The 25,138-nt window shown below is 38.6% G+C and overlaps 1 long non-coding RNA gene across 8 annotated transcripts in view; it reads left to right on the top strand.

The window, feature by feature from the left end:
- Positions 1-20,937, top strand: part of LOC311520409 — a 162,940-nt gene extending 142,003 nt beyond the window's left edge. For 4 of the 8 annotated variants that reach the window (XR_014711582.1, XR_014711584.1, XR_014711585.1 and 1 more), the window contains 2 exons: positions 15,330-15,471; positions 19,715-20,937. This is a non-coding gene — a long non-coding RNA (uncharacterized lncRNA). Of the gene's footprint in view, positions 1-14,927; positions 15,075-15,329; positions 15,472-19,714 lie in introns of those variants that run through there. The other 4 variants (XR_014711583.1, XR_014711587.1, XR_014711588.1 and 1 more) reach the window with 4 other exon arrangements.
- Positions 20,938-25,138: the final 4,201 nt, after the last annotated feature.

The raw sequence follows: 25,138 nt of genomic DNA, 5'->3' as shown, positions 1-25,138 counted from the left end.
GGCAATTGATTATTTCTTTTATATTTTTATTCAGACATGAGCCATAGAAAAAATATAAGAATCGGGTTCAGAATAAAAGATTTTGTGTGTGTTTGCGTGTGGATGCGCATCCGCACAAGGTGGGGGGAGGGGGCAAAGCCTGCCTGTGTGAAAAGTGTACAGAAATGAAACATTGCCTTCATACAGTTTTATTTCATGGCAACAACATAGTGGGCCTTGGGTCAGATGTGTGAAACTATTTCTCAAAGAAGCTGCATACATAATTGAGGCCCTATGAAGGGTTCTCAGTTGAAGTTGCCAGGCTACATTCATTTCAAAAGCAGAGCCATTTGTTATCAAATTTAAATTAACTCCCTCAGCACTGAACTCCTCATTTAAAGCACAGCTTTTCAAACAGTACTCAAAGTATCTAAGGAAAAGAGAAATTGTGGCTACTAAATGACAATAACATCATTCCCACAAAGAACCGAACTGTTACCCATATTTAGGCCTGCCAAGTAATAGTCTAAACAGATTAATTTCTAAAGGAGCTATTTTGGTGCCTCATTGTGTGTTAGGAAGCACAAAGGTATTCTTTTAAACAAAATCTCTACTATAGCTTTAATATGGAAATAAATCAGTATTTCAGGTTTTTCCTGCTATAATCTGTAAGGTGTTAAGGCTGCTTACATTAAATGTCTCTTTTCTACAAGACTGCAAATGCTTAAATACAGAAATTAGTGATTCATGGAACATTCATAATATGATTCAGCTGCTCATGTTTCAGCTTACATCTGTTGGGTATGATCCTGTAACCTTTACTGACATGTAATTCTTGCACATGTGAATAGATCCTTTGACTGCAGTGTGACTACCTGCATGTGTAAGAATTACTCATGTGAATAAATATTGCAGGATTGTACTAATTATTATTATTTATTAATTTTCAGCAATGCTCCCAGTGTGCTATGTGTTTTCCAAACACAGAAGAAGCCATGTTCTTGCCCCCAAGGAGCTCAAAATGCTGTACTGGTATCTTTTAAAAAGCAATCCATATGACTTATTATGCAGTATCTTAAATAGTAAATAATGCAAACAAACAACAAATCACAAATATTCATTCCAATTATTTCATGAATTCACTATGGCTGTGTTCATGACCTTTTTGTGATCACTTTTGGCAAACATTTTCACAACTAAGTTTTACTGGCAAAATATTTGTGGAAAGCAAATTTTATATTCTATGCAGAAGAATTTTTATTGTGTGCTCACCCAGGACTCAATCCTGCAGGGTGCTGGACATTCTGGATTTAATGGGAATGTGCATGTGCTTAAAGTTAAGCACTTTGAACCAGATGGTAAAGGTATTTAGGCCTCTGCTGGGATTTTCAAAAGTATCTAGGTGCCTAATGTCCATTGAAATCAATAGAAGTTAGGCACCGAGATGCTTTTGAAAATCTGCTAGGCACCTAAATATTTTAAAAATCTGATCCTTTGTGCTTAGCTGGATTGTGGGCAGAGAGCTCAGCACTTTGCAGGATTGAACCCCCAATAAGGGAACAGAAACAACCCCATATGTCTTATATGGCCAATCACAACAAACCAACATAGCTCAGATTTTGAATATTCGTAATCATATCATAGATATAGATATATAAGCCCCGCTCAAAAAAAAAAAAAAAACCCCAACCCCTAGCTTGCAATCTGCTTGCATGACAAGAGTTGAAAAAATGGCTAAATTTAACAAATAAATTATTCATTGTGAATTATTCACTCTGTCTAGTCCTAAATTAGGTTTTCTCAGTCCAATCAGCAAAGTTATGCCAACAATTAAACCCAACAGAACATTCTGGCCATATACATATAGAGTGTGTGCCTGAATGCATCATTATACAATGCAGGCTTTCTGAATAGGAAAGTTCCATGAATTTTACATAAAACACAATTATGTTATTTTCTTCAGTGAATTTTATTTAAAATGCTAAGGGTTTATATTTCTAAAGCTGTAAAACCCGGAGATTTTTACCTGATTTAATTAGATATTTCTGTAAGAAATTGGAGTGCCTAGATATGAGTCAGACTTTTGCTATTGCTAAGTTTAATACACAGAACTAAATATAGCATTCTTAACAATCTGTGATTTTCTTTCTTGAAACATAAGTTTAAGGCATGTAATCTACATCCCTTCATCAACATAAGATACTGATTTGTTAGAGTCAAGTCAAGTCTGTTGTAGCTGTTGACATATATGCTAGTAAGTGATTGAATTTCATCTCTGTAGTCTGTGAATGGAAAGAGGACTTTGTTTTAGAAAAGACACAATTTTAATATCACCTAATACTGTTTTTTAAATTACAAATATCACTATCTGCTATAAGAATGATCAATCTGTCCTTTATAAGTTGCATGTGTAAACATGTTGTGCAGCTATTTAAGCAGTTATTAGATGACTGCCACAAATTGTAAAGAATATTAGAAAATGGTCCCATATATGTGCAAATATTTTATGAAAAATATGAGATAAAGGCAAATTAAATTAAAAAGTGAGGACAGTAAAGTTACACAATTTAGCATGTACCTTATGATTTTTAAAGAACTATATATACCATATATGTGCTTCTCCTCAACACTGGATATTATTAAAAAACTACAAACCATTTGCTTATTTAAAGCTCTGTGCAGGTAACAATACTACAGGGCTAGTAAATCCTACCAAGCACTCTTTGAGAATCTTGTTTATTTACTGGTGGAAGTAATACACCATACTTGTGTATCCATGACAACACTGTAACATGCCAGAGCAGTACTAGGTCTTTTCTCGCAATTGCAATATGAGATTAAAAGTAAGAGGCTAAATCTTATTACATAGCAGAAGCTTCTCACAAGATAAAACATAAAGTTTATGAGAGCATATGATAGTTGTTCATGGTAATATATTTGTGCTATTTCAATGCTTTAGTTGGGTTCATCCATTGATTGTAAATAGTACTGAATAGGGAACATACCAGGAAAGATAAAACTTTGCATTTCCTGCTGGAGTTTTCCATAATAGAGAAAAGTGATTCAACAGTGTCAAGAATGAGTCGTTAACAAAATCAGTTTTATAGAGTGTTAAGTTGGATAATACTTTTTGTTGTTTTAGGATGTTTGAGGTTCCTTAATTTTTTTTCATTCTCATGCCAAATACTTTGAGAATGTTATGTGATCCAATGGATTAATGATGTAATTGCCTAGTTATATTTATAACTTCATGTCTTCTCTATGTGCATTTCTCTTTGCTGTGCCAAGGCCACCAAGATGCTAGACTGAGATGAGATGCAAAAAATGGAGGGGAAAAATGTACACACAAAAAGGAAATTCAATTCTCTATTATCCATTATTTTATCTATTGTCATTCTTGATTATCTTACTGTTTTCTTGACAAAATTTGTGCAAATTCTCAAGAGTTAGCAAATCAACTTTAAAAACTGAAATATTTTCTCCCCCCAGCCACAAATTCAAATTAATGCAAAAAGAACTGTCACTTGTCTAGCTGCAGGTTGCTTATAACCTGAGCTAACGTTGTAATACAAAAAATACTGTGCGCCAAATTCTACCCTAATCATTATTGTTATTATTTATTATTTTTGTTATTATTTATTATTTTTATTATCATAGCACTGACAAGCCCTAGGACCAGGACCCCATTGTGCTAGGCTCTGTATTCCTAAATTACTGAGGTTTCATTAGTTTAAATGAAGCAAGAGTTTGTCTTAATATGTTGTATTTTGTCTTTGGAAGTCTTTGAAATATACTGTATTGCCTAGAAATGTCAATATTTAAGCAAAGATCTGAAGCATACATTGATGTTTTATCCATTTCCTGATCTTGGAAAAAAAAATCTCATTCTTACCATTAACTCAGGATCCTGAATTTGGCAAATGGACAGGTATCTAAAACACCCAGAAAGCCTTTGCTGATACCCAATCTGCCTTGTACCACTAAAAGAAGTGGGTTGGGCATACAGTATCTAGAGAAAATATCTTTAAAATGACTATTTGGGATTGTACCCACTGTTTTCTCATTCGGATTCAGAATGGAGAAAGAGAAAAACCACAAAAGGGAGATAATGAGAAGAAATAAATAATTTCTGTGGATTTATTCTGTCTCTACTTTATCCTCCACCCAATATATTTTAAGTCAGTCAACTTACTTGCAATATGTTCTGGTTGAGCAATGACACTCATACAGCCACAAATGTTTGATGGGGGTGATAAATGTTTTTACAGGCATTTGATCTATGGCCAGGAATGAGAAATTTGTCCGATTTGTGTTGGGGGGTGGAGAGGTTGGTTTTGTCATCATATTTTGAGAGTGGGGTGGCTACTTACAGGTGTTTTGCGCATGTACACACAGACAGACAGGTGTCAGTGTATAGGGAAATAATGTATTGTTCTTGCTGATTCCCTGGTCAGCTACATTCATATTCGGTGGCATATGGTAGAGGAGTGGATTTATAATTTGAACATGTTTCAGATTTTTTTAAAATAAGAAATTCCCATTCCATTACAAGTCTTCGCCTTTTGTGGGTTTTTTTACAAATATTTCCCAGATTTACAATAATTTGCCTGGGTAGTTCTGCCCTATTCTGTAGAAATGTCAAAAGAAGCAAACCCAGTTTATCAACCTGCTGCACAACAGAAAGATGTGGGAATGGGAGTTACCAGCTTTAGATGCTGTTGTTCATCCAGGTCCCACTGATATACATGAGGAAGTAACTATTTTAATACTGTGGAATTCAGTTTTACTGATCACTACTTGAGGTGATCATTCATCTCTATGGTTTAAATCTTACCTTCCAAAAGATGTATGTTATGTTGGTTTTGTTATATTGCCTCATTTCCACTGATTTATCGATTGGCATTCAGTTGTAAGAAATAGATTGGAAGTGATTTCTTTGATTTTCCACATAGGAAAGAATGAGTTTTTTTGAGTTTCAGGGAAGAAGGTTATATTTGTTGCCACTGAGAGACAGATAAGGAATATTACAACTTCTGGGTGTGCTAAGTAGAGCCAATAATAATGTATCTTACCTGCCATGGTAGTAAGATCCCCTATTTGAATTTGCTTGGTCCTTGTAAAATGTAGATTTTTCTTTTGACCACAGACCTGATCTAGGAAATTCAATATTTCCTGGATCTGAATGTCATGATCATGTAAACATACAGAAATGATCAAAGGTGGGTTGACCAAATTATTCATGGTGACAGTGTTATGTAGTAGTTTCTTTTATCGTCTCAGGATAAAATTTATATCTAGGGTCAGATTCATCTGGGGATTACTCTGGTTAAATGACAGCACAACGGTCATACTAGTATTTTATAATATTGTCAACTTCTTGAGAGGACAGTTGAAATGGGCAGAAGTTATTCACTAAACTAATACCTGTATTCTAGTGACAGGTTTCAGAGTAGCAGCCGTGTTAGTCTGTATTCACAAAAAGAAAAGGAGGACTTGTGGCACCTTAGAGACTAACCAATTTATTAGAGCATAAGCTTTCGTGAGCTACAGCTCACTTCCTCAGATGCATATCGTGGAAACTGCAGCAGGCTTTATATATACACAGAGAATATGAAACAATACCTATTCCCACCCCACTGTCCTGCTGGTAATAGCTTATCTAAAGTGATTTCCAGCACAAATCCAGGTTTTCTCACCCTCCACCCCCCCACACAAATTCACTCTCCTGCTGGTGATAGCCCATCCAAAGTGACAACTCTTTACACAATGTGCATGACAATCAAGCTGGGCTATTTCCTGCATAAATCCAGGTTCTCACATCCCCCCCACCCCCATACACACACAAACTCACTCTCCTGCTGGTAATAGCTCATCCAAACTGACCACTCTTCAAGTTAAAATCCAAGTTAAACCAGAACATCTGGGGGGGGGGTAGGAAAAAACAAGAGGAAACAGGCTACCTTGCATAATGACTTAGCCACTCCAAGTCTCTATTTAAGCCTAAATTAATAGTATCCAATTTGCAAATGAATTCCAATTCAGCAGTTTCTCGCTGGAGTCTGGATTTGAAGTTTTTTTGTTTTAAGATAGCGACCTTCATGTCTGTGATCGCGTGACCAGAGAGATTGAAGTGTTCTCCGACTGGTTTATGAATGTTACAATTCTTGACATCTGATTTGTGTCCATTTATTCTTTTACGTAGAGACTGTCCAGTTTGACCAATGTACATGGCAGAGGGGCATTGCTGGCACATGATGGCATATATCACATTGGTGGATGTGCAGGTGAATGAGCCTCTGATAGTGTGGCTGATGTTATTAGGCCCTGTGATGGTGTCCCCTGAATAGATATGTGGGCACAGTTGGCAACGGGCTTTGTTGCAAGGATAAGTTCCTGGGTTAGTGGTTCTGTTGTGTGGTATGTGGTTGTTGGTGAGTATTTGCTTCAGGTTGCGGGGCTGTCTGTAGGCAAGGACTAGTGAGTGGAGCTGAAGGTATATGCTTTCCTGATCTCCTGTTTACTGAAACAGGCATATACAGGTTTTTGTGATTCCTGAAGCATATAGAATGTGGAGTTCTGATGACTTACTATTTTGTAATATTATTTTCATCCTATAACTGAGTCTGGACTTTCTTTTTCTTTCTTTTTTTAAGCCTTTATGAAATTGCTGATTTGCCCACAAAACTTTTGTGCAGCCCCTCTTATATTTTCAGTAATGTTTATCCTACATGGCTCCAGCCGGTAGGAGCAGAAGTAGCCAAAGCAGGGACTGCTGCACTGGAGGAAGGAGGTTAAAATGGGGCCCAGATGGGACCAGCCCCCTTCCAGCAATATCCTGGACAAGAACTGTGTAGGGAAGGACCCACATACACACTCTGAGGGCACTAGGTTCCAGATGGTGCCTACCTCCCTTTTCCCTCGCCATATGGCTTTTGGGGACAAACTGCACAGAGAAGCCAGCCAAAAGCTCCAGTTGGTTGGAACAGAACTAGCCAAAGCAGGGTCCTTCAGATATTCCAGTCAAAACTGTAGAATGTTCTTTGACTTTCTCTGGCTTGTGCTGATGGGCTATTTGCTCCAACTCTCCATCTCTCTCTCCATCACAGTCTCTTCACCATAGCCTCACTGCAGACCTGCCACTCTTACTCTTTCCTCGCCTTCCCTGTCTCCCTTCCCTTCCCTTCCCTTTCCGTTCAGCTGATCCCCTCCTAAGTAACGCCCCCTCCCCCCATAGGTGAACTAACATGGCATGTTACCACATTGCTGCTACCACATTGTTTGCTCTGTTGTGTGTTCTACCCCTTACCCCACCCGTGTCTGTCTTGTCAATTTGGACAGTATTCTCATATGGTTTCCCTGTTGCCTCTTAATTTATACTTAGATTGTGTGCTCTTTGGGGCAAGGACTGTGTTTTTGTTCTGTCTGAACAGCACCTAGCAGAGTGGGGGCCTGGTCCATGACTGGGGCTTTTGGGCACTGTGATAACACAAATACAGTAATAATAAAATAAAATAATAATAATACCATTATTTAGCAAATCTAAACAGTGGGGGACACATGACACTACATTTACCATTATTCACTGCCAGGATTGTTGATACCATTAATAAGATATAATACATGTTAGATCTGTCTTTTCATCAGCCTTCAGTGGCTTTATTTTCATTTTCCATGTCTGATAAACTGAGCTCCTTTTAGATTTTTTACTTTTCTCCACAACAATACAGTAGTATTTTTTTAGCAATTATATCTATATATCCTGAAATTAGATATCCATAGGTTCTGTAACACTTCATTACAACTTTGTGCCACACCTACAAATTCTTTGCTACTACTTATGCTTACCGAAGTGCTCTCCAAGTTTCATTAGTGATTGAGTTTAAAACAAAAAAAATGCAGGGGGGGGGAGTAAGCCTTATTTTAACTAATAATGTAACCTCTGGCAGCTGAATTTCATAATGTGTATTTCTAGTGATTTACACTCAGTGTCACTGGGGTATAACAGCAGTTGCAGAAGAAATGGTTTGGCTGATTGTCCTTTAAGGGGAGATGGGACCAGCCCCACCTGTGCCATAATTAATTATCTGCTTCCCAGCCTGGTACTAAGAGGCTCATCTGATACTTTAACGGACACCTGAGCCTTATAAAAGGCCTGAGAGAGCTCAGTTTGGGAGTAGAACTGTGCCGTGTAGGGGGTGTGAAGGTCCTGAGCCAGGTTCTGCAGCTGAATGATATTCTAGGGGAATCAATCTGGTGGCTGAGTGATCTATAGCGGGTCAGGGGAAAGACACAAATGTGGCTGAGAACAGGGCCTAGAGGATGGTTTGAAAAGAAGCCCATGAAGGGTTGAAGAATCTTTTTTTTGTTTGCTGGTATTTTTTAGTTGGACTTTTGTTACTCCTGGAAGTGGTTAACTTTATGACTTTGCTGAGGAGCTATCTCCAGCACTAAACCCTGTGTGTGGAGTTTATTAAGGAGCTGTGAAGAGGGAAACTGAGTCAGGGTGCTGCAGAGCCATCCCCAGCCCTGAGGCAGGTGCTTGGGAGGTGGCTGCCCCATTACAGTGGTGATCAAGATGAATATTTCTAGGGTCCATATTCTGCTCCCTGATTCAAGGAGTTTGAAGTCAATAAACATTCCACACAAAGACTGAATGCAGAATTTGGCCTTAGATTAAGACTCACAGAAAACTCTGAGCATGATTAAGCATTTTGTTATGCTTGATATTCAGTTACCACCACACCCCCTTCTACAAGTTATTTTGGCTATTTCAACAATACTCAGTGTGGTGGTAATTGAATTGTTAATTTCACTACCAACTTAATTTTAAGGTAGTTATTGTTTTTCAGTGATCTAGTCAAAAGACCTCATGCACAATATAGCTAGATGTGGGGCCAAATTTGCTAGCACAGAATGGGACCCATCATGTTTAAAAGTGCTGAAGAGATGTGTGACTATTAGCTAAGGAGCTAGTGCTATTGAAGAACTAAGGAGGTAGTATGACTTTGTACTGTAATGAATCTGAAACTTCTGCCTAGACAGAGATGTGGAACAAGGGAAATATATATATTTTTTAAAACTTTGTTTTAAAGATGTGCCAATTCTTTGCTGTCTATCGTGTTACTGATAGAGCAACTAAATCCATCCTCAATATGCCTAAACCAACCATTCAAATGACAACAAACTAGATATATTTTTCCTTCTTGCTTTTATGTTATGGGTATGTGACTTATTTGCTGTCAGTACCGTTTGTGGTGATCTGTGCCTTATCAACACTGACAGTACAGGTATAGGGCTCAATCTGGCAAGGATTTACACACGTGAATGACCTCATTCAGACTACACGCATTTTCTACTGGCCTAGACAGGCACAATGTTTCTGTGTTCCTAGAATATCCAGACTGGTGAACTGCACTCTATTATGGAGCAAATTCTTACTTTGCTATATTTTGCCTTAAACAAACCCTCTGTGAGGTAAATAAACTCTTCAATAGAAAATTACATATAGCATGATATTAAGCACAAAGGGAAGGATATATGGTTTCTTTAAAGGAAAGAAAACAAAGTTCAGCCTGAATAAAGACTGGTAGTGGATGGACTAATTTTACCATACTAATTTCCCCCTACTGTTACTCACACCTTCTTGTCAACTGTTTGAAATGGGCCACCCTCACTACCACTATAAACATGATTTTTCCTCCCTTGGTATTCTACTATTAATTGAATTATCTTGTTAGACTGACACCCCCCCACCTCACTTGGTAAGGCAACTCCCATCTTTTTGTGTACTATATATATATCGTGTGTGTATATATATATATATAAATCGTGGGGGAGGGATAGCTCAGGGGTTTGAACATTGGCCTGCTAAACCCAGGGTTGTGAGTTCAATTCTTGAGGGGGCCATTTAGGGATCTGGTGCAAAAATTGGGGATTGGTCCTGCTTTGAGCAGGGGGTTGGACTAGATGACTTCCTGAGGTCCCTTCCAACCCTGATATTCTATGTATGTATGTATGTGTATATATATATATCCCACTTCATCAGATGCATGGAGTGGAAAATCCATGCATCTGATGAAGTGGGTTCTAGCCCATGAAAGCTTATGCCCAAATAAATGTTAGTCTCTAAGGTGCCACAAGGACTCCTCAAAGTTCATTACATGTTCCAGTTGTTCCTTGGAGTCCATCATGGTGGGGAGGAAAATATGCACTGTCCCAAACACCCCCATTTTGTCCTCTGTTTTTGTGACCATCTCTAAGAGGAGAGAGAGATCCCAAGCTTTTCAACCTATTAACAGCAGTAGGACACTGGAGCCATCTGAGACAGTAACATTAGCTGGGCGGTCTGGAGCCATCACTAGCAAGTTACAAGGCAGTAAGGACACCCAGATTCTTTTCTTAGAGCTAATTGTAACAGAGACCTTCACCCCACACTTAAGTCCCAACCAGTTGGCAGTGTCTCCCTGTCTCTGGCTACCACTGAGCCTTGACCTCCTTGCTCTGTTGAGCAAGCTCATTCTAGTATGAGTTGACCAAGTGTCTGCCAGGTCCCTTCTCCAACAGAGATGGAGCCAGTTACATTTGAATACTGTGCTTTGTCTCACTGGCTGAAGATGGCTCTGAGTTCACCCAAGGTACTTCAACATGGTGTGCAGGCATACATGTGGGGTAGGCAGCTGCATGACTGATATTTGGATCCTAGATAATATATGGGGAATCTTATGTAACACCCCAACATATGTCCATGTGCCAGTGATGTATTCAGGGCACCTTTAGAACAACTGATCTTGGCTGTGTGCCCATCAGAAGTTCACCATTGTGTGATATTACAGTTAAATGCAGGTAGCAAAAACAGACACCAAACCGGAGTGAGAGAGAAAGAGATAGACGTGAAATGCTTTAAAAATACAATTTTAAAACATACTTTTTAAAGACTTTTATAATTTTTTGCCAAATAAGAATGAAATAGAACAATATCCTGGAGTTTCATGCATGTGAAATTTGAGACCTGGATGCAAATAGGAAGACTGACTTCTATTTATAGAACTAAATAACTCCTGCAAAAATCCCCCAAATCCCATCTTTCCATTCTGGATTTACAGCATTTCACTTTTCAGAGCTCTAAAACTTGAATGTTTGTGCATCAAAATGCACGTGCTAGAGGAGCACATTAATTTATTTTATAAGGGGATGTCACGGGATGCACAGCCAGCCCCTCTTCTTCTGGGCCTGGTTGCCCTCTCAAATAAGTCCAGGGAGACCTTCAACTCTGTGCAACACCGGTGTCCTTTATTCTTTTAGTGTTTTCCCACCACCAGTGTCCAACTATATACAATCCTTACAGGTTTCTTGCCTAGCACAGGCTGGGTCAGTAACCAGCTAGAGGACTTCCACATCCCTCCCTCACTGACTGACCTCTCTCTCTTTCTCTGGCTGTCTCGCTCCTTCCCAGCCTTTATAGCTCCTGGCCTATCAGGCTGGCAGGTGTTGCCAATCTCCAGGCAGACATAAGGCTTTTCAACCAGTCCCAGTCTATCCCCCTGGATTGGGGCTGGCATGGCAGGGGCTGATTAGGTGTGTTTGAAAAGCACCCTAACGCAGGCAATAATAAAAAATTTGGGAAAAGATGAAGCTGTGGAGTAAAATAGGATATAATTGTGCACATATAATAAAAATTATAAGTGCCATATTGGGCAAAATTAATTTGGATTGCCTTGTTGTCATACTGTCTGTAGTCACTCATGAATGTAGTTGCCAACCTCAGGCCAGACTGCCACAATTAGGGCACAAACGCCAAATCAGTTGTGTGTTCTGCAGTTGGATTTCACCAACCAAGCATCCAGTGTGGACACCTCAAGCTCTATATCAGCCTTAGTCACAGACAGTCCCCCTTAGACATTCTAGTTTATCTTGCCACCCTGGCAAACCTGCCTTTGTGATAGATGGTCCCTTACATCACAAATCACAACAACATTCAAGTTACTCCCAGTCCCAAAGGACCAGTCACTTGTGCCAGGTCAGTTGTACCTCAGATCTCAAACCAAAGACAATGCTTGCAGCCAGTTCTATAATAAACTAACTAAAGATTTATTAAAAAGGAGTGATATTTACAAGATTAAAGCTGGTAAACATACACACAAATGAGATACAGTCTTAGGTTCCAAAAAGTAATAGCAGCTGCTATAATGTGCAAGCTGTAAATGTTCTTTAAGGCTAACCCAAGCTAAAAGTTGGGGACCCCGTGCTAAGGCTGTTGGAGAATCCAAATGTTAATTAAATGGCTGTTTTGTGTGTCCATTAGTACTTATGTGTCAACAAAAGAATTGTAAAACTTAGTATATCGGTTGCAATTATGGTGTAGATCTGAATGAGTTTAAAAACTAATTTTACAAACGCATATGTGAAATGGTGATTTTCAACTAACGTTTTGATTGTGGGATGAGGTAGGTGAATCTGCTAGACAGAGTGAATGATCTCAAAAACAGGCAGGCTGAAGAGGATTTGTTGAACATGGCTACCAGCATCACTGACTAAAAACATAAGTCACAAGATGGTACTATAAATTAAGTTGTCATTATTAGCTCTGGGCAGCAAACTAGACAGCTAGCAATAATAAATTGTAAAAGATTTATAGATTCTATTTAGTTCAGATAAGCATCCAAAAACATTTAGTATGGATGTTGAAATGAACTTGTGAGTAAAGGCCAAGGCACTTCAGTTAATATCCAGAGGCCACAGTGAAGGCCATGTAGGGACTGACAGAGGACTCCAGAGCCTTAAAAATGGCATATGGTTGATTCAAGAGGTTGTTTTTAGTAATACTGACTCTGATTTACTCTGCCAAGATAGATTCAGATATATGAATTGCTATGCAATATTCAGATATTGATACAATGGTATTTGTTAGATGTGACTTGCACAGTGTTAATCTGGAAACTAAAGGGTTAATTGTTACAGAGGGTCACACATGGGTTAAACTGGAATCCAGTGAGCTATGGTGTCACTGTTGACTAGACGTACCTAGAACAAGTGAAAGGTGATATACTGTTGTAGGCAACGTTCCAACCTGCCCTTAGTGTAATTAATGGAGACAGCACAGAAGAGCAGGTTGAGAAGTGTGGTTTCTTCTATATGGTTAGATCACTGTTTTGTGTTCTTAAGGTCCAGTCTTGCAAGGTATATTGAGCACCCTGAACTCACATGTGGTCAACAGAGGTGATCAACACCTCACAAGAGCAATCCTTATACACCCTTGCCATGTCCTTTTCACATTCAGATAAAAGTTAAGTATTTTGCTCAAGAAATTCTCGTGTTTCATTGTTCCTCTATACAAAATAGTAACCACAGAGGCAAAGCTTAAACGCCTCATGGTGTCATGAGAATCCCATAATATATGTAGCCAAATTCACAGCTTTACTGCATAGTGTAAATAGCACCCTACAAAGGGTTGGTAATACAGGATAACCATACAACACACATGAAACTTGAAGCCAAAGGTAGTTGTTTTCAATCTCTTAAGTGCAGGAAGGAATCAGTATAACTGTACTTAAGCTCACCATTGCTGTTAATAAAATGCTTGCTGTTCCATTTTTGTATGGATGATAGTCCAGTCCTGTCCTGTCCTGTGTAGTTATACTTGCACAATAACAACCTTTTTCATTCACACACATTCTTGTTTCCAAAATGACCATTGTGTTAATGTTACATATTTGATTATATAACAGGATTTCAGTAAGAATTTTTAATGAAATTCATAGGCAAATTGTTCCCTTTTCCACTTGTTTGTTTACAATTGCAAAATTGTATTTAGTAGAGATTTACTCTTACCAGGAATCATTTCTAGGTGCTTTTTTATATTTGCAGTTTGGTTTCACATTAATTATGGGAGAGTTTACTGCAGGAGTGAAGGAGAGACTCCGCCAATAAGAATACAGTATACTTCAGTTAATATATGTACATTAGTCATATTTCTTAAAAAGCCAGAGGCCAAAATGTTCTAACTCGGGTGCCTAAAATTAGGCACTAAATCCAGAGTGGACTATTTATAACTGGTCTGATTTTAAAGGTGGTGAATTTTCCCTAACTCCTATTGGATACTTTAAATGCATACGTCACTTAAGTATCTTTTGCTTAATTGCATAATTACTTATTGTCTATCCATAAGAGAAATTTAGTTTTGATCTGACCCATTAGACTGAATGTGTTGCTACTCCATTTAATTACATATTAGCAATATATAAATCAATAAATAAACAGCAAAAATGGCTAATTGCATAATTTGACTTTATACATTCTGAAGAGGTGTAAATATTGAACTTTACAGAGCAGTACATCCAGATAAATTAGAAGTTGGAAAACCTCATAAGATTTAGTCCACTCACCAGTTTATATCAGACTGTGTAGTAAACATAAGAGCTAATTTCATCCTTGGTTAATGACATTTAGATGTATAAAAACTGATTCTCCAGTGTTCTACTTCAGTTTAACTTCAGTGGAATTACTCTTGATTTACATGAGTGTGAGCTCAGAATCAGGCCTCAGGATTGTGTGACATGAACGTTTTCTTTGTATTAGTTTGAAGTACTTAGTATATAAACATTCAGTTCTCTCAAATTCCAGCCATGCAAGGTGCTGGGAATCATGTGATTGACTTCAATGGGAGCAGAAGAACCCATCACCTCACATGTGGTACTCTGTACTTTTCCGTATTAGGCTCTAAATGCTTAATTGTAGGAAGCTACTTACTCCAGTAATGTGCATATTCAGGGGCTGATCCCTTGTATTGTACATCAGTAAAGTGCTGTGTATATATTGCCCATTCTGGCAGCTCACATGGCATGTCTATTTAAAGCTATTGTTTTACTCTATACTTACCCAAAAGGAGGTAAATTATGGGTACTTTTTTATACACTGCCCTTAAATATAATTATATCTCTTCAATTTTATAGGAAAAATGAAGTTTAGAACTGACTCTTGACACGTGATGCACATTTGGCAGGAGGCCAAGGCCAATCAGAATAAGTAACCAGAAGAAAATGCCAAATTCTAGAAAATAAAAGTAGCTTAATATGTTTTAATACCAATAAAGTGGTTAAGGTTAGTGGAAACAATCTTTGATCTTTTCTTTTTCCCATAAATTAAAAAATATTTTGTAATACATTATATAGCTCGTGTAGCTCACTCTAACTAGAGCTATCTGTTATGGCGAACTAGAAGCTCTAACTTGTCCAAATCATAGCTGTCAAGCTCTTGAGCAAGACTAGTCACAGAATACACGTTGCAATGATGCTTTACATCCTCCATTGGCACCAGTTCGATATTCTGATCTTGTTTTTTAAAATCCTTAATAGGCAGGGATCATACTACCTCAGGAACCATCTTTGCATTCATGAGGATGAGGATAACTTCACTCACCAAGCATATGGAACCTAGACTTGCCCAGGGTGAGACTGCGGATAGCAGCGGAAAGAGAACTTCATTCCGCTTGCAGAGGTGATCCTCAAGACTGAGCCATGTTGACAGGGCAGTGTACGGAAGCTTGTACAGTGTCTCCTTATATTATACTTCTTCTTGATTAAACCAGAACCTTTAATAATTCCTACATTCACTTCAAGAAATTTAAAAAACAAAAACAATCCTCGTCCCTCTCCCCCATCCTGTTCCTTCAATTTCTTAAGAACCATATACTCCACAAAAGTTCTGTATCTTGTATTTAATTGACTGATTATGTTAATGCAATGGATCTCAAACTGCAGCTTGCGGAATGCTGGTTCTCCGTGTAGAACTTGCTGGTGGTGTATAGAGAGAGAGCTAGTCACAAAGGATTTAGGTACCTACTTGGCACTTTAGGCACCTAAATCCAAAATTTAGAGTCTATAAACCCTCACTCGGCTGCTGCCTAACCATGAAGGAGCCTACATTTCCCTATGTTTCCACAGGTAAAGTCCCCCTGGAACCTAGAAGTCTGCCAGTGAGCATGTGAAAAGCCACCTAAGTCGTGGCACCCTGTGCCTAGCTCATGCCTAGCCTCTGGCAGGATTTACAAGCTAGCAGTACCCCCCACCTATCTCACCTGTGGGTCCTGATCTGATAGGAACACTAAAAAGGTACCTTAGAACATGTATACTAAATCAGGCCCTGCACAACATGTAGACAGAGATGTCCCATTATAGCAGTGATCACTGTCTCCTGGTGAAACTATTCCACTTTGTATAACTAAGTAAATATTCATTTGGCCAAAGAGAGAGAGCAAGGCTGACTATGGCCTAGTGGTCAGGGCAATCCCCGGCACTGTACAAGCACCCATTCCAGTCCCTGTCAGGCAGAGTGGAGAACCGCTTGGGTCAGTGTTCTCACCACTTCGGTAAAAGGAGAGGCTCTTCTTCATTTTATTTGTTTTATGACCTGGCTTAGGTACCTAACTCTAGGAGAGGGCTCATGGCTGTGATTCCCAAGTGGAGAGAGGTGCCTCCCTCTGGCCTATATTTAGGTGCTTGAGTCCCTTTGAGGTGCAGGGTTTAGACCACACCCTTATTATCACCATTTTCTATTGACTAATTTAGGCCGCTCCTCACTGAATGTGCTGGCTTTTGTAAATCCCATTATTAGGTTCCTAATTCTTCCCATGCATTGTATAGGTAGTCTGGATGCCTAACTCAGAATGCTGGATTCCACTAAGTGACAGTAGACCTAAAGTTATTTGTTGCAACATTGGGTCTAAGGCCCCTTTGTGGATCTAGCCCAAGATGCTAAATATTCTATCTACTTACTAAATTTAAAAAGGTAAAAATACATTAGATACTTTACTAATATTGCTTTTCCCTGTAAGCAATTGCTGCAATTTCCCTCAGGAATATTATGTGACGATGAATGGGCAGGGGGGAGGGGCGAGTTAGTCATGCAATAACGAATAGATGAAGATTTGTCCATGAGACAATCTTTCTAGTTCATGCTAAGAAAAGGTTTGAGAACTCCTATAAACCAGCTTATTCAATGAGGAGTCACACTTAAAACTCCAACCCCCCTTAACTTAGATTATGTGCCCTTTCTCTTCAGGAGACACAATCTGTTTGACCCTCAAAGATACAAACAGCCAGAAATATGACTACAATATAAATTGTATTGCCCTCTTTTTGTAAAGGAGCAATAATATGATAACAATAAAGAACTGATACTAAGACCTACCATCCCAGATTCTTGGATATCTATGTAATATAATAAACCCTATACACAGTGCATTTGGAGATTAACATGACTACTGGATAATTATGTCAGTGCTGCTACAATATCAACATTATGAAAAAAATCCAATGTAATTTACTCTCCATTTGAAGATATGGTAAAAAATTTTAAATTCTTTACATTTAGTTAACAAATTAGACCTTCAAAAGCTACTTCAATTTCCATTTAACTCATCTGATGTTTAAGATCAGATGACAGGCATCTGATTTCAAAAGTCTACTTCTTGCTCTTATTATCATCATTTCACATGAGCATAACTGCTTTTATGTAATGTATAATTTTAAATACAAAAACTGTAATGGCATTTCAACAACTCTTTGAAAGTAGACAGTTACTTTCCCTGAATTGTGTTAAAATCTGTTACAAATCAGAGGATATATCCAAGAAGTAAGGGTGGAGATTTTTACTGCATAGCCTGCATGGGTTAAAGAAGAGGAGGAAAAGAAAAGAGCATTGTTGGCAGTATTCTCCCAGACTTTCAGAATTAAACTCAAAGCCAGACAAAACTTTCCTGGGTCATATTTCATTACAGCCTTGAAACTTGGACCTGCATCACTGGTATTTAAGTGCCTGAGCCTGTTTCAGTTAAATCTGATCTGATTTATGGTTTCAGATATAAACAGGTGTAAAGTTTATTCACCTTGACATAAAGCTAAATTTAGCAGTTTGGATTGAGTTCTGCTCTGAAGTTTTAGGATGAAGTTATGAAAATTTCAAAGTGAAATTTAGGCTGTGAGAACCAAAACCAAGAAAAAACCAAAACTTCTGAGCTTCACATGGGGCTGATAATTATCTAATACGATACAATATGAGAAGTAAGACAAGCACATGGGAAGAAATGGAGTTTCCACAAGACAGGCCTTTCCAAGTGCAAGCTAATAAAACACTATCAATTTTAACATGCCAATAAAAAAGGGAGTTTTTCGTAGCATGTAGTAAGTTTTAAGGAAATATAAACTGTAGCTCTGCATTACAATTATACTTGCTTTTTAAGATGCACTGTAACTTCTATGACAATAACCTTACTGAAAGGATAAGTGGACCTTTATTCTGTACAGGGTAACTACAGCATTCCAAACCCTGCCTGTATACAAGGCCACAAGTGCTGGATTTGCCTCTGACCAAACTATGCAGGAGAAAAACCAGCTTAAAGTCTATCCAAGGCCAATCCCCAAAAACCAAAACAAATGCCGTGCCACCCATTCTCTGCAGTACTGGGCATTGTGGAAAGCTCCTGTAAATGTAACATGCTTCCTGTACTGTACATTTCCTTTTACTCAGTCAGTCTGTCTCCCCTTGCTGTGACTGCACTGCCTGTAGGAGGCTGGGATGGAGTAACCCCAAAGCATATCTTTTATTGAGTGGGGAGACTGACCCATTTTCTGTTAAAGAATCTCCTTCTGTTGTGGGAAGGAAGTGCTACCACTCCAGGTCTTGGGGAAATGGGGGCCTGAAAGAATTAGATAGGGAGGCTCTGAACCAAATTGCAGGAATCACATGATGGGAGACTCAGAGAGAAAGACTTCCGACAGTCTCCCCTCAAATTTTTGTTCTCTTGTCTGGATGAGAGATGCCCTCATTTTGCTCTGGACCTCTCTTTTTCCTGGGTGACTGACAGGGATGAAGTGGAATGTCAGTCAGCTAGGAAGAACCTTCCTCCATATTTGAAAGTCAGAAGACACACTAATCATACTCAGTGCATTTCCCAATGAGCCCAGTTGCAATCAGACTTGGTAGCGTCTGTGACTTTCCTCCGGGGGAAGGGACAGTCTTGAATGGATAATGTCTGAAGTAGCACAGTGAAGCTACCACCAATAAGGAAGTATCCTCTCAGAGTAGGGAGCAGTGTACAAGTCACAGTAGCCACAGAGGTTCACAGAGCCTCTATTGGCCACACACCACTGAAGCTACTTTTCTGCTGGACAGATGCGAAGAAAAATAAAATAATTTTATCTGTAGTGATAACTGTATGAAGTTGATTTTATATACCATCATTGTGGAAGAGGTTATTAGTTCTACAAAAGCTATTATAGTCCAGCACTGAGACATTTCCTATTGCAGCAACATATTTGTATTAAATTATTTTTGGAATAAAGAATTATAACTGAAGGAGATTTTCATAGGCAATATTTTAGTCAATCAAAAATTTTAGCATTCTGAACTCCACTGTCTCTTCTTTTTCAAATGATAAGTAAAAAAGTACTGTATAGTTCATTTTCCATCCTTTTGTTTGCTCCGTAAGTAACTATATACATTTCGTAGAGTTAGCAGCAGCATCAGTAAAGGTTTTCCACACCTTTATGTAAAAAAATAAAATAAAGATGTTGGTTTTTTTTCTTTCCTAAATATATGAAGTAGAAAGCAAGAAGAGAGAGAACCCTTTAGCCATGGATCAGTTCTTTCACGTGTGTGGAAAACAGTAATTTACTTCTCAGTATTTGTGTTTTGTGTAATAAAGGGTAAAATGCTAACTTTTTTCTCTTTTGTTTTACAGATGAAGTTTCTTAAACTCTTTTATGGAGTCTGGTTAGCAATTACATGGATTTTTGAGGAACAATTCCAGAGCTTTGACTGAATGAAATATACTGAAACCAAAAAGAAAAGCTTGGTCTTGATTATCTATATTACAGATTAGCTTGAAGGAAATAATTATTACCAATCTGTACCATAACAGCTGTACTTAACTGCAATGTGACATTTAAGGTCTGTGGAGCAGGGGATGTCTTTTTGTTCTGGGCCTGCATAGCATGCAGCACAATGAGGTTCTAATCCGTGATTGGGGATCCTAGATGGTCCCATAAAATAAACAATATTATATTAATAATAATATTTCTATTATTCTATTTGGATTGTTGCTTTAATTTTATTTTTGAAGGTTTATCTTTAGCTCTTGGAGCTAAACTGTCAAAGGCTCATTCATCAGGCCACTCCCAAACCATATATAGTCCTATGGCCTGATTCTCATCTTGTAGAAATGTAAGGCCCCAGTCTGGTAGTCAAATCTGTGTGAGCAGTACCTGGGGACTGTGCAGAGCCCACTGACTTCAGTGCAGGTCCAGGCAGGCATAAATGTCAGCCCACACAGCTCTGATTGCAGGAAAGCAGCCTTCAAACAGAAGTGACTCTGCAGAAGTCAGATGCAGTTAGACCTAGGTAAAACAGCGATGTAAGCAAAAGGAGAATAGGACCCAAAACACACTTGCATATGCACATTCAACCAAAGAAATAAAACACCTGCACATGTAACCCAAACACCTCCTGGGTGTGCTGTTCTGTCCCATCTAGTGGCACTGAGACCACTTAAAGAGAGAGGTAAAATCAGCCTGCTGTTTTAAAATGAGTCTGCCAGTTGGCTTTTAGCTCATGCATTAGAAGGCTCATGCACTAAGCGCCATAGGTCCCCGGTTCAATCCATAACCAGGGTCTATCGGCGTTACACACCCATATGCAGATGAGGGCTTTGCAGGTGCAATGGGTGGTGCACATTTTGTATCCTTCACCTCTTGCACTGGGCTTTGAAAATATGGCCATTTTAATCAGTCCAGTTGTTTACAGCCATCTCTTAGGTGTAATGAACAAATAGATAGCAAGGACATTGAAGTTGGTTTATTAGAAACCTTTTCATTTTTTATAATTTTAAAATGGAAATCAACAGGGAAAATACCAGATTCATTGCTAATAGGTGAAGTGTGACTTTTCCAATATGTTAAGATTATATTTTATTAGTTCAAGAAAAATATGGTTCTAGAAAATTAATATATTTACCACTCCTTAAAAGATTTTGCAGAATTTTCTGTCTTCTCTCTGTTTCTTTCGCATTATATTTCCCCTTTTCTGATATTTATGCTTTTTGTTTCACATGTTCAGCAATCACAATATATCTCTTATACTCATGGTTTTCAATCAAAATATATTTAAAATTGCATTTAATAAATACCTTTAACATAGTATCAACAGCATTTTATTTTTGTTGATATTTCTGGCTTCACTATATGTCAAAATGTAATTGGTTTATTAAGGACCAATCCTACATTCCTAATTCAAGATAAAACTTCCACTGAAATCAATGGGAAGTCAGTTGTCTTGGTATGGATTTCAAAGTTGAGCCTTTAGCTTAGTTTTATGGGTGTAACAGAGCCTTAAATATTTTTTCTTACCGTTGTCTGGCAGAACATTTTTTCCACCAGTCTAGTTTAACTGGTGGTGTAATTAATATGTATAATTCCAAATTTTGTAATAAAATAAACTGCATATGTTGTTAAGACAAATCTCTGTTCAGACTTTTTCTTAACTGAAGTCCTGGAGTCCCCAGGCTTTTAACCCAGCTCTGGTCTTTTGCTGCAAGTTAATCTGGTGATGAAGTGGGTGGGGTGGTTTGGTATATGTAATCCTGATTTTGAGAAAATGACTATTTTGAACTTGATCTATCAAATGGAAAATGCATCTGGATATTATGGTGATGAGATAGAATTGAATAGATAACACAGTGATGGAGGTATTAAATATGGGTATAATAGATCAGGGGTGGCCAAACCTACTCACCCTCTGAGCCCCATACAACAATCTTCAGAAGTTTGAGAGTTGGGGCACATCTGGTAGGACTCAGGGCTTCAGCTCCTCTCCTGCTGAAGCCCCAAGCACTGGCAGGTGTGCCCCACAGGGCTGTAGCTCTGAGACCCTCCTCCCCACTGGGCAGAAGCCTCTATCCCACCACCCCGCTGAAAGGCAGAGGTCCCGAGCTCCCCCACCAGTCTGGTAGGTAGCGAATGATGGGTGGCAGGGGGGGAGAGGGGGCTCTGTGAGCTGCACTTTAACTAAAAGAGCCACATGTGGTGTGCTCATAAGACACAGTTTGGCCACTCCTGTAAGAGATTATACTAAATAAAGTATTTGTAAGATACGCAATGCACAAGATAACTAGTTTGACATAATCATGTTTATTGATGCGAGCAATATATATTGATACAATATAAAGAACATACTGAAGTTCTACCTTTATATCAAAGTATGCATTAAATTCTGATGTATCTTGCACATATGTTCATTTCAGAAAAAACAGTGTACGAGCCTGTGTTGTGGCAGGAGCACACAATGGAATATAGCTGCCACCTTTCTGGCTCTCCTGAAAATAAATGGAGAAGCCACCCACAGGGCCTTCCCAACAAGGGCATGAGTAAGGGCTAAGGAAGAATGGTCCATAAGTGTAGACATGGCCATGTACCTTGACCATGCAGGGTCTCACTGTATGGATGAGACGATGGTGTTCAGTGGAGGGATTTAGGTTAGTAAGCACTGGGCAACCTTTTGGGAAAGGAGGAGCCTATACAGGGAGGATGGGCTCCACCTAAATCAAAATGGAACCATTCTGCTGGCATGTAAAATTAAAAAGGTTGTAGAGAAGTTTTTAATGTAAGAGCTGAGGAAAAGCTGACAGGTACAGAGGAGCACATGGTTTGGACAGAGCCATCTCTTAGGGGAGAATTTATTAAAGGGGATGCTCTGTATCCTAGTAAAGAGGAGAAGATGGATTTGGATAAAATACAGGCAGGAAGTGAAGAGAAACAGTCAAAATGAAAAGGAGCCCCATTCAATTACATCACATGAAGACAGACACCAAAATATTGACAAGTTTTATAAGTGTTGATATGCTACAAATGCTACAAGCTTAAATACTAAAATGAGTGAAATTTGAGTGCCTGGTATTAAATGATGATATTGATATAATAGGCATCACAGAAACTTGGTGGAATGATGATAATCAATGGGACATGGTAATAACAGGGTACAAAATATATAGGAATGACAGAATAGGTTGTGCTGATGGGGGAGTGGCACTATATGTGAAAGAAAGCCTAGAGTAAAATATATCAAACTATATCATAGAATATCGATGGATAAAAATTCCATGCTTGAATAATAACAGTACAGCAATCAGGACATACTAACGATAACCTCAGCAGGATGGTGACGGTGGTTGTGAAATGCTCAGGGAGATTAGAGAGACTACAAAGACAGAAAATGCAATAATAGTGGGGGACTTAAACTATCCTGATATTGACTCGGTACACGTCACCTCAGGAAGGGATGCAGAGATAATATTTTAAACACCATAAATGACAGTTTCTTGGAGCAGTTAATCCTGGAACACACAAGGGGAGGGGCAATCTTGAGTATAGTTGAGTATATGGGCAAGAGTAGAGTATAGTTGAGTATATGGGCAAGAGTTGAGTATAGTTGAACCGCTCAGTAATAACGACCACAATGTACTTAAATTTAACATCTTTGTTAGGGGGGGAAATACCAAAGAAACCCACCGCAGTAGCATTTAATTTCAAAAAAAGGGAACTACACAAAAAAGCAGAAGCTAGTTAAACAGAAATTTAAAAGGAACAGTCATAAGCATGAAATGCCTGCAAGCTGCATGGAAACTTTAAAAAAATGCTATAATAGAGGCTCAAACTAAATGTATATCCCAAATTAAAAAAACAAAGAGTATGAGGACTGAAAAAACAAATGACACCAAGGCTAAACAACAGTTTAAAGGAGGCAGTTAGAGACAAAATAACATCCTTTAAAAATTGGAAGTCAAATCTTACTGAGGAAAATAAAAAGGAACATAAACTCTGGCAAGTCAAGTGTAAAAGAATAATTAGGCAGGCCAAAAAAGTATTTGAAGAGCATCTAGCAAAAGACACAAAAACTAACTGCGATGCTGGCAGAGCAGATGCTAGCTCTTGCCAAGGCTTTCGGCCTCAGCCGCGCGCTGACAAATCCATTGCTGGAAACCTGTCTGTTTCACCAGTGTGTTAGTATGGTTAAGATGGGTTAAGATGAACTTATAACAGTGTGTTTAGTGTTTAGACTTTATGACATGCTTGTACAATGTTGCATGCATTAATCTCACTTATAATTTCTTTATCACATGCTATAAGTGTTTGCTTTGTAACTGTAAAACTTGTTTGCCCTGAAGCTGTGAACCCAGTCGCTCGGTAGGGATCATCTCCTGCCCATCAAGAAGGCCTAGCAAAACAAAATAGGTCATTGTGGGATGCCACAAAACAAAGACTTTGTTAATTGCCCCTTTATACTCTTGAAGAGGCTGGGAAAAAAAGGGCTTGTCCCATCAGGTTGAATTCGGGAAGAAGGAAACAAAAATATTTGGCAGGAAAATTTTTCATCTCTTTTGCTGTTTGGACTCTCACAGGGATGGAGCTAATAAACAGAAGCAGAGATCCCCAGGGTAAACCAGGGTTAGCCCTAAAAGACATTCAGAGCTGACCAATTACTACAACTCTGTCACTTTTTGAAACCATAGACTGTAACTCATTTGTGTATATGTTTTCCTGTTTTAACTTTGTAGTAACTCTCTCATTTATTTTCTTAGTTAATGAATCCTTAGATAGTGTGCTATAGGATTGGATACAAGTGTTGTCTCTGGTGTGAGATCTAAGGTACAGATTGACCTGGGGTAGGTGACTGGTCTCTTGGGATTGGGAACAACCTGCATAGGTGCCAACTCTGTGGGTGCTCAATTTGCAGCAGCAGTCAAAAAAGTGAACAGAACGCTGGGAATAATTAAAAAAAGGGTAATAGAGGGATAGATAATAGGATAGAAAATATCATGTTGCCTTATATAAATCCATGGTAAGCCCACATCTTGACTACTGTGTGCAGACATGGTCGCCCCATCTCAAAAAAGATATATTAAATTTGAAAAAGGTGCAGAAAAGGGCAACAAAAATTATTAGGGGTATGGAATGACTTCAGTATGAGGAGAGATTAATAAGACTGGGACTTTTCAGCTTGGAAAAGAGATGGCTAAGAGGAGATATGATTGAGGTCTATAAAATCAAGACTGGTGTGGAGAAAGTAGATAAGGAAGTGTTGTTTACTACTTCTCATAACACAAGAACTAGGG

This window comes from Lepidochelys olivacea (genome assembly GCF_965140295.1).
Source record: "Lepidochelys olivacea isolate rLepOli2 genome assembly, chromosome: 5".
Taxonomy (NCBI): domain Eukaryota; kingdom Metazoa; phylum Chordata; order Testudines; family Cheloniidae; genus Lepidochelys; species Lepidochelys olivacea.
This window is presented reverse-complemented; position numbering and strand designations above follow the sequence as displayed.